We start from the raw sequence: 11,134 nt of genomic DNA on the forward strand, positions 1-11,134 counted from the left end.
TATCCCTTTATATGCTCTGAGGAGAAAAATGAAACTGTACCTCTGCAAATTTTAATAAAATAATTTTAAATTCTGACCTCAGACATATTTGAAATACTCTTCCAAAAAACAACCAACTCTTCCTGATTGTCCGCTTAGTTAATGCTGGGCACATTAGGAATCCCTTGAAGTGCAAAAGACAATGAGAACAGCATTAAATCAATAAACATCCTACAGATTAGTTTCACTTATTATCACATTATATGGTGGTCGAATACCATACCAAAACAAGTTCATATTATACAATGCCATATCATATGAGGCCCAGTGTTTCTGAATCTTTAATCCAAAACTGAACACTATACCAGCTCCCCAAATTATCACTTAATGACATTGATTTGGATTTCATTAATTATATTGATTTATATTGGTCATATAGGGTGTATCCACACATGCAAGCATGTGTGTTTGCAGCAGCTCAAATAGAAGCAGTGCAAATTTGAGCCAGGGCTTTTTTCCTCAGCACACGTGCAAGGACATGCACTTTGATGTGGGGCAAATTGTGCCACTTGGGGCAAAATAACCCTGCCTGGCTCCTCCCCGATCTGCAACCAGGGGGAGCTAGAGCCTGGGGCCAGCACCTGTGCTGACCCCAGCAGTAGAAAAAGCTGCCCTGTCCTGGCCCCAATAATACAAAAAGCTGCCCTGGCAAGCAGCTCAGGGGTACTTGCTCTCAGGAGCTTCTGGGGCCCAGCCAACAGCTACCTGGAGACACTACACCTTGTGCAAGCTAGACTGCTGCAGCAGCCCTGAGAGTTCCCCACACCCTCTACCCACTGCAGCAGTCTGGCAGTAGGGCCTGCTGCCTGGCTGTGACCTGCTGCCACCTGCCAGACTGGGGGACTGCAGAGCCAGTAGAGGCATCTGCCCCTCTGAGCCAGCTGCCAGTGGGCTGTGACTGCAGGGCTGGCCTTTGTGCAGCACTACTGCCATGTGTGGCCCTGCCCGGCCATCTGGGTAGCTATTGACTGGAAGATGTTTCCAGTGTGATGGCCTGCTTTGAACTGTCAAAACATGTCCTCCTGGCCCCACTTGGCCAGGAGGTCAGCCACAGCCAGCTGGTTCCAAGATGCTAGCTCTGAGCAGGCAGGGTCCTGCCACTGGCCTCCCTAGCAGGCATTCTGGTGTTCCCAATTGGAAAACTGAAAAATCCCTGATAAAAGGATCCCAAAGTCACTCTGTAAAATACCCCAAAATCCATGTTCCTCCACAAGTGAAACAAAAGACTAGTATAAAGAGAAAGAGTGAGTGAAACACTCTCACACAGAAACACAGCAATCAGTTGGACAATGTTTTATTGATATATCTACAGTGTTAAAGCATGTCTCTTACCATAATAATGAAGCGAACTCTAAATACATGTTTCATGAGTTCATGAATATATATTTTGCTGCCCTTCCAAAGGGACAATGGCCCCTCCAACAGGGGATTCGGCCCCCACACAAGGGGTTTGGTAAGGGATTGGGGGGCTGGGGGAGCGGGCAGGCCCTGCGGGGGTCCTCCCCATGGTCCCTTCCCCACTCCTCCAGCCCCCCCAACCCCTTACTTACCAGCACTGGAGCCCAGTCCAGCTCCCTGCAGCTGGCATGCTGCCTTCTCTGCACGGGCAGGCAGCGTGCTTCAGCACCAGGGTGAGGGTTAACCACAGAGACGCTCTGGCAGCCAGAACATCTCTGTGGCGGACCCAGCCTCCAGTTGCCTCAGGGCATGGTCTGGGATCATGACCTGCCCTGCATTTTTTGTCTGCATGTCTGCATTTTTTTTGACCCCGGACATCTGACCCCAGTCTAATTTTGCCTCCACACTGCAAATTTGCGGGAAACATTTTCTCATTCCTGCACATGCCTCTTGCAGCATCTCAAAGGCGTTTGAGATGCTGCAGAAAGCATGTGCGGGCTCATCTGGATGTGCCCATAGAGACAGCAGTTGTTTAAAGTCAAGTGCCAGTGATGAAATGGCAGTAGTCCAGCTTTTCAAAAATAAATGTCTATCTTAAAAATATCAGTTTTAAACTTCAAAGTTGCATGAATCATATAGCTGTGTTTCAGAGATAAATACTAGATTCCTAATTTCCTCTTAATTACAAATAATGTTTGGTTTTTAAAAGGCACTTTTAAACCAGTCTGAAATGCAATGATAAGCTATTCTATGTTTTTAATGAACCAAAATATCCCTCCATCACTCATTCTTAATATATGGTTCTGTAATGTACTTGAATAATTATTTTTAAATTTCATCCCTGCGACCTATTACACGGAGAGAGAGAGAGAGAATAAAAATCCTTCAGGATGCTTAAATGAAAATGAAGAGGAAGTCTTGTATTCACAGCACTGAGCTGGCATACAGAAATTCTCTTCTCTGCAACAGATATCCTGTGTGACTTTGGGAAAGTCATTTAACCTCTGTACACCTTTTAATTCCCTGTTTGCAAGGGGGGCTTAATCAAACACCCCCATTTCACTACAGTGTTATGAAGACATGTTGACCCCTGCTTAGAGGTGTTCAGAATGTATAGCATCAGAGGCCTTCAACTAGATATGAACAGTGGTGGATCCAGGAACAGGGCAAGAGAGGTGTGCTTCTCCCATCACCCTTGCCCCCAACCCTTTGGCTGTGCTGCATGTGCATGCTGCTGAGCTGAGTGCTTGGTCAGTGCAGAACTCTGTGCAAACAGTGATCTCTGAACTCTCCAGCTGATCAGCAGGGATCCTGGTTTTCTCTGGTAAAAAGAATCCCCAATTTTCGGATTAAAAAAAGTAACCCAAAATCCACATTTTTTCATGATTAAAATGAAACACCACTAATATATAGATATATGTATAGTGATGTTTCATTTTAATCATGGAAAAATGTGCATTTTGGTTTACTCTTTTAAATCTGAAAATTGGGGATTTAATTTTTTTTTAATCAGAGAAAACCAAGATCCCTGCTGATCAAGGTGGGGTCTGGCTAGAGCTCCTATTTTCATGGGTTCTGGAGGCCAGGGTAAATGCTGCTGCTGTTTGCTCTTCCTCTCTCTACACTTCTCCACTAAATGAAGCAGCATAGGCAAAAAAAGGACAAGTGGTAACAGTGCTCATCCTTTGGGCTCCAGAGCTGTGTGAAAGCAGGGGCTCCAGGAAGACCCTGGGCTTAGAACTTATATGCAACATAGCCAACGAGGGGGTACAACCGCATCGCTGCACCCCACTGGATCTGCCCCTGGATATGAAGCTTTCAGCACTTCAGTGAATTAGAATGAGACAATAGAATGGTTTGATTAGAAAGGTAAAAGTGGCCAACAGAGTCACCAAAACACCACGAATTTAGAATTACTTCAAATTTGAGTTTTTGATTTGATCTATTACAAAGAATGGGTCCAGCTTCAAATTTGGCTCCCCCACCATTTGTGTAAGTGTCTGTAGTCTCCAATGTAATTAGCTTGTGCCAGCTGGGTTCCAAGACTGCCTTTTCTCTGTTACTTCATTGGCTCTAGCACATATATGAAGCCCTAGCACCTGACCTTTGCTGCAAAACACACTGCATTTATTACAGAAGCCCCTAGATGATTTGTGTCTCTTTGTCTTACCTGTTGCTCCCTGTCCTGGCCTTTGTTTACTGACCCTACTTCATCTCTCAGGTTCCTGATCTTGCCTTCCCTGATGTTTTCCAGTGGTTAGCTGTTGATCCTCATCTTGCTGTCCAGGCTCTACAGACCTCTTGCACTTGAGCTTGGTCTGGTATTTCAGGCCATCAACCTGTAACTTCTTAAGTCTTTCTGGTATTGACCATTCCCTAGGGACTTCGTTTCTAGCCACAAGGCCAAACTACATTAACAGACTGTGACAATTCAGAGTTATGGTTTGTCTTAACTTTAATTCTGAAAGTAGATAATGATGAGCTTGTGCAAAGTACTTCAGTGGACAGAAAATTTATTGTAGGAAACATCCTGCAGAACAAATCTCTGTATCCTTACAGCGAACCAGACTGAAATCCAATATGTAATTTATACTCATTATTGTTGCTGGAAGTTGTCCTACTTATCTGGTCTATTGACAGTGCAGCCTGGTGGTGGGTTCAAAATGGAAACAATAGAAATCAAAAATCAAATATAAGAAGGACCTGAATCAAATAACTTACTGGCCACTTATCAGTCACTAAAAAATAATGTATCAGTAGCCAGACTGGAAAACTAAAATGGCACAGCAAGTGTAGCAATGACAAAGGAGTGCTGAAAAGGAGCCTGCAAGAAGCTATGCAAGATACTTTAGGGTATTAGAGACTTTACCTAAAGTAAGGCAATCATCTGCACAGCCAGGGAAGAGTTCTGATTTTGAAAGTCAAGATTAAAAAAGCTCCAGCAAAGAAAGATACCCAGCAGCGTTCCAGCTAAGCTCATAAAAGAGGCTCAAGATTGCACAGCAACATGAGTTCTGACTCTTTGGCTTAGAACAGATAGTGAGTGCAGAGAGTGAAAATGAACATACCTCACTCTAACTTGGAGGGTGAAATGGGTTGGAACATTGTATTTTATGTACCTGCTGAAGCTGTGTCTGCAGTGATACAAAAATGCTTTGGCAATGCATCAGCATCTCTTTCTTCCATGTGATTCCTTCTACTGTCACCACTGGGAGTTAGACAGCTACTAAAAGTGTCCTGGGAAGGCAAAATACCAACCACGGCTGTGTTCTGAGGAGCCTTTCTCATTGAAGAAGAGCCCACTGAAGCCCAGGAAAAGCATGGGGAAGGGGGATCAGTTCTAGTGTACTATCCACATATGCTCACTTTTGAAATGGTTTTTTCTCCTTCAGTCTACAAACTCTAAAATCCAACTGTCTAAATGATATGGTACTAGAAGGAACCACCATCAAACCCAGTTCCTTGTTTTCACAGGCAACTATGTCAGACAGTTCATATCATAAACTGATTAAGCTCCATCTTGAAAGCATTTTAAGTAAAAACATATTACCCCCACTAAGCTGATTGGGACATTGTCCCAGATTCTGATCCCTCTAAAGGTTAGACACCTTTTTCTAATTTCCTAGTCAATTTATACCTGGTAGTTCTTGTGCCAACATTGTCCTTTCCCTGAAATAGTTCTTTTCTTTCCCTGCTGTTTACCTTTTTCCTCCCCAACAAATGGATCTGTAAAGAGCAGCTGTATCGCTTCTCAGCCTCCTTCTTGCTATGCTTACCAAGTTAAGTGCTTCAAGTGTTCATACACTAATAGTTGAGTTTTGCGGCACACAATACAGATGAAAAGATCAATCCCTTGTCCTCCAGGACCTTGTTCTATACGGAGCAAGATGTCTATTTGAGTAGTAATGTCTAGAATCCTTTTGGATAGCATAATCTTCATGATTCATATGATACTAATAATGTAGGATTAAATATAGTGGCTTTGTACAGTAAGGAAAAATAATGGGAGTTATGGAAATAGGGATTTCCATTAAAAACTTACAAAATTATAGGGATAATAACCATTAGGGGTGTGCGAAATGGGCCATATTCAATTTGGATTTGGATTCGGCCTGAATCAGGGATAGCGATTTGATGATTTGATTTGGATCGCTGTCCCCGATTTGATTCAGCTGAATCCGAATCTGAAGATTGGATGCTGATTTGGAGAATCAGCGATTCAGCCATAGACACAGCTTTAAATGTTTTTTCTACATACCTTGAGATACCAGGCGCAGCTTGTCAACGCTGTGATCCTGGGGCAGATGGAGCATCCCATGGGGGTGGGGGGCGAGGGGGCCACATGCTTGGCAGCGAACTCAGAAGTGGGCCAGAACTACTTCTCGTCCACTTCTGGGTCCACTGCCGAGCACACAGGCCCAGTCCCCCCCACCACCCCTGCTCAGCAAACAGCTGCAGGGGGACCCCATGTGCCCCCCTAGACCCAGGAAGCACCAGGTGTCAAGCCGGGGGGGGTGTGGGGGAGGCCTTGCGTGCTCTCTAGTGCTGGACTGGAAGTGTTTCTGGTCCACTTCCAGGTCTGCTGCTGAGCGTGCTGGGGACCTCCCCTGCCGCACTTCTGTGGGATGCTCCATGCATCCCACCATTGCAGCATTCATGAGCCACCTGCTACCTTGAGATATGTAGAAAAAACATTCAAAGCTGTTTTTAAAGGAGAGATTAAAGGGTCTCCTGATTGGATTCGGATTTAGAGATTCAGCTACTGAATCGGGCCAAATCTCTGCCGAATCAAATCAGGGACAAAAGCTTCACACAGCCCTAATTACCATCCTTTAACAGTTCACTGCTATCATATAACAGCTTAGGACAGGAAGTATGTAATAGTCCCCCATGTTCTAATTGAGGAGTGAGCTAATTTCTATTGCTCTGTAGCATTGCTGGGCACTAACCATGGTGCAACACTACTGCGCAGTAGTAACAAGCTACTGCACAGTACTTCATTGTGTAGTAGCATCAGAAAAAATGAGCTAGTGTAGTAGAAAGGATAGTCATATCTGGAATATACAGAAGAAACTGCAGAGGGGAATGCTGGCTGTTGGCTTGATGTAAATACCCAGGTTACAATTTGCCTAGGACATTAGGTTAAAGATTCCTGTTCTTTGTGAAAGTTGCCACAAAATTGTTCATATACAGAAGTGATCCAATCTGCTGTTTTACATCTCATCCCAGAGGCTGCCCCTGTGGCAACACAATGCCCACAATACTTAGACAGTGGTTCTGTGTTTTGTACCAATTTAGAGCCAAGAGTGCCACCTAGTGAGGGTAATACCACTTCCAACAGCACTCTATTTTCCTGTGAAGTCTTTACCCAGGTTTGGCTATGCCCAGCACTGTAAGATCATCATCGGAGGTTGTTTTGCTTTATAAAAAGTTAAGCCATAGACTATGTGGAGTCTAACTAATGGCCATCATAATTACTGTGATTCTTGCATTGGTTTTTGTCCTCTCCTCATTAGAGATGCCAAACAGGGGATGACCTTAGGATCCCATCATGTGACACCCATGAATCTCTCTGAATCTCTGTGCATACCACACTCTCTTTTAGGCAACAGGAGCTGTCTTTTTCTGTCTACTTACACTTTAATATGATGTCAAGATTTTCATCTATATAAAAACATATTTAACAGCCACATATCAATCAGTAGCAAATAAGGATGACATATTTACTAGTTATGACTTTTATTACAGCAAAGTATATCCCAGAGGTCATTCAACACTGCAGGGGAGTGATGGTTTCACAGAATTCCAGCTCTGCCTCTTCAGAAAATGAGGCTGTAAAATGGAAAATTGATTAAAAATGTAAGATATACTGCTCTGGTTATATTTCTATTGAAAGTAATATAAAGATACTGCAGTCTATCTGTTTATAACTATTTTTGTATCACTGGGGGTCCCCCTAATGGTTTATATTTGTGGTGTTGGACACCTGAATTTTGTTTTTTAACTTTCTGAGGTTTTTAACATTTTTTTGCACTTTCTACTGCCCCTGCTGTCACTGTTACCAAATAAGAACAGAGCTCAATTGCAGGCACTCACCCATTTGATCACAGCCACATGAAAGATGCACAGAAGAACCTGCAGTCACCTATATAAGTTAACACTCAATGCTCAGTGCAAGCAGTTCACAGGTGCTGAGCTCAACCTTATTCCTAGCAGGACTTAAGTGCCAGCTCCTTGAAATATAAAGGAAGAGATCTAACCATGTAATTTGAGTGAAGCTTCCTGCAAGGATTCTCAGAATGAAAAGGAGATTAATGTGCATCAAATCTGAAGGGCAGAAGAAGAGATAATAATGAATTTCTGCACTGGCATGCAGAGTCCCACTTTTCTACAGCCCCAGATAGCTTGCTCTATGGTTCTGAATTGCATTGCAGCATTGCAGAAGTGTGCTTGCTTCTCCTAGCACCCTGCGCTCTGCAGTTCTTTTCAAACCTATGCTGCAGCATTAGAGTCATTTCCTTCCCTGTGGGCTCTATCATGCAAACTGCTGAGCACCCCCAAGTACCAGCTGAGCTCAAGGGAAATTAAAAGTGTTTACAGCTCCTCCCAAGAGGCATTTGGCATCTTCCAGGTTCCCTACTTATCATGACAATGCAAAACTTAGTAGTTATATACTACCCTTTTTATGTAGCATTTCCTCCTTTATAGATGTTTGCCTTAGGTCTCCCAACCAGTTATTAACTGAAGGAGTCCCTTTTTTCACTTATTTCCTCAGTGCCTTTTGTTTGACCAGAAAGAAGCCTAGAGACGCACACTATTTGTAAATTATACTTGTAATACTTGGCAAATACTCAGCAACGGGAACCACACAGGTACCTAAATAGAGAGAGAAGGATTGGGGGTCCCAAGAACTACCCAAGAGAGAAAGAGAGTTTGTGTAATCTTTCTGAAATATTTAAGAAATCTAATTTGAGATACATTTTTAGTACAATTTCTAGCATATAAAACATAACGCTGCCCACTTTGACAAACATTTATATGGGAGAACATATGATTGTAAGCTCTTTGCAGGAAGGGTTGTCTTTTTGTCCTTTATTTGTAGACCACCTCAAGGGGGATGGTGGGGAGCAGGGGTGTTAGGACAAGGGATTCTAAAGCACTAAGATAAGACAAATAATAAAAGTAAAAATAGAAATACTGTGCCCAAAGCGCTTGCAGGAAAGTTTCTGGACATCTTAATATGTGCATCTATAACAGGTTTCCTGTTCACCAGGATTAATCTGATGGTGCTTTTTACTGGATTTGTATCAGAATTAAATATATAGTATGCCTAGTACTAATTCCTGTACATCTACTATCTGCAGACAAATCACATAGGTTTCAGCTTGGATTTAGCTTCCCAAATCATTTTCTCATTTGCTTTTTTTTTATCAGCAGGGCTAATCATATTAGATTTAGGACTTAATATTAGTTGTAGATCTTAGATATGTTTTGAGTTCTTTATCTCGGCTGCATTCTGTACTTTTTCTGGGAAATACTTGACATACTTTTTTACACTTTGATTTGGAATTAGCTAAAGAACTGTCACCAAATTCCCCAAGGCAGGGATATCAACCTCATTCAGACCTGCAGAGCTAAATGAGAGGGGCAGGTCCAGTCCCTGGGCCAGACCAGGCCCACAGGTTGGGTCCAAGCACACAATCCAGAGCTCCGGGCCAGTCCAGTACAGGCACTTCATGCAGGGCACACCCCCTGCAGTGCACAGAGCTAGTCTAGGGTACCTCCACATGGTGCATGGGGCTGGAGCTGGCATGTGTGCTGCATACAGGGCCAGTCCAGTGCACATGCTGTATGCAGCATGCAGTGCTGGTCCACAACTCATGGTCAGCACTAGGGGCTGGATCATAGGGCTCCACAGGCTGGATTCAGCCCACAGGCCGTATCTTTAACATCCCTGCCCTAAGTTGCATACCCAAGGGGTCTATTGTGGTTATTATTTATATATAATTCTATGTCATATATTTTATAGACAACTAGTATTGAGACAAGTTCACGTAGGTTTGTAATCGACATGCCAGGGAAGTCTTATGCTTTTAGTTACCCATTCTTGGAAGCGTGGGCAATTAAGTTCTTGGGCCATACCATGAACTGGGCTTAAATGCTATCACAGTTCCAAGAATAACTCCATGTTGCATTCAGTGGAACTAAGCCATTTTACTAGCTGATAATCTGCTCCTTACCTAAAGTTACTACTAGAGCTTATCTGAATAAAGCATATTGCTTGAACAAAATAGTTTTCCATCAAAAGTTGCAGTTACTTATAATTTCACTATGCTTCCTATATGTTTCAAGGTAGACCCAGGCATATGATATATCATAGGTCACATTTTTCTCCTCCCATCCTTCACATACATATTTCTAGTATAAAGTCTGGCAATATAATAATTCATGATGAATAATAGAATCTTGCAAAAGTGTAGTAAAATTAAACATTATGAGTGGGATAGAAAAATACAAAGAAGCAGAAGTAGCTTCCAGAGTAGTTGATTCTTTGAAGACACCCAGGCTAAGTACAATCAGTCAAAAAGCTCAAGGCTAAATCAGTTCTGTCTTTACAGGTAAGTCTAAGCTGCATAGATTGAACTGAAAAGCAAGTGAACAGACATTCACTTTTGATTCCAGGAATGCAACAACGTGCCTTCAGTGGCCCAGGCCAAAAGCCAGAGGGTGCTAGAGCATGCCTCACGGCTTAGCTGGAGCAGACAATTTGGGCCATAGTTAGCCCACTCACTCTGCAAGGGGGATAGGTTTGAGGGGGCGGCGGAGGTGCAAAGCATCCTGCGATGCTGAGGGACTTTGAACTAATTTGAATGTGGAGGGGATCTGGGATGGGACAGAATTTCAATAAACCGAATTAATCAAAATCAGTTAAGTCTGATACTATATCATAGATTTCATAGATTTCATAGACATCAGGGCTGGAAGGGACCTCGGAAGATCATCGAGTCCAGCCCCCCGCCCAAAGGGCAGGAAGTCAGCTGGGGTCATAGGATCCCAGCAAGATAAGCATCCAGTTTCATCTTGAAGGTGTTCAATGAAGGCGCTTGAACCACCTCCGGTGGCAGGCTGTTCCAGACCTTGGGGGCTCGGACAGTAAAGAAATTCTTCCTTATGTCCAGCCTGAAACGATCTTGAAGTAGTTTGTGACCATTCGACCTCGTCATCCCTTGGGGCGCTCTGGTGAACAAACGTTCCCCCAGATGCTGGTGGTCACCCCTGATAAACTTGTAGGTGGCCATCAGATCACCCCTAAGCCTGCGCTTTTTCAGGCTAAAGAGCCCCAGGGCTCTCAGCCTGTCATCGTAGGGTCTGCTTCCCTGACCTCTGATCATGCACGTGGCTCTTCTCTGGACTCTCTCAAGCTTCTCCACATCCTTGCCACAGTACGCCAGCTGCGGCCTCACTAAGGCCGAGTACAGGGGGAGAATGACGTCCCGGGATTTGCTTGAGAAGCATCTATGGATGCAAGCCAGCGTTTTGGTCGCTTTACTAGCTGCCGCATCGCATTGCAGGCTCATGTTCATCTTGTGGTCAATGACGACCCCCAAGTCTCTTTCTTCCATAGTGCTAGCCAACATAGCTGGGCTATGATGCTCGCCAGCTCCTTGAGTACCCTGGGGTGAAGATTGTCAGGGCC

Source organism: Alligator sinensis, unplaced genomic scaffold (assembly GCF_000455745.1).
Source record: "Alligator sinensis unplaced genomic scaffold, ASM45574v1 scaffold442_1, whole genome shotgun sequence".
In the NCBI taxonomy this organism is placed as follows: domain Eukaryota; kingdom Metazoa; phylum Chordata; order Crocodylia; family Alligatoridae; genus Alligator; species Alligator sinensis.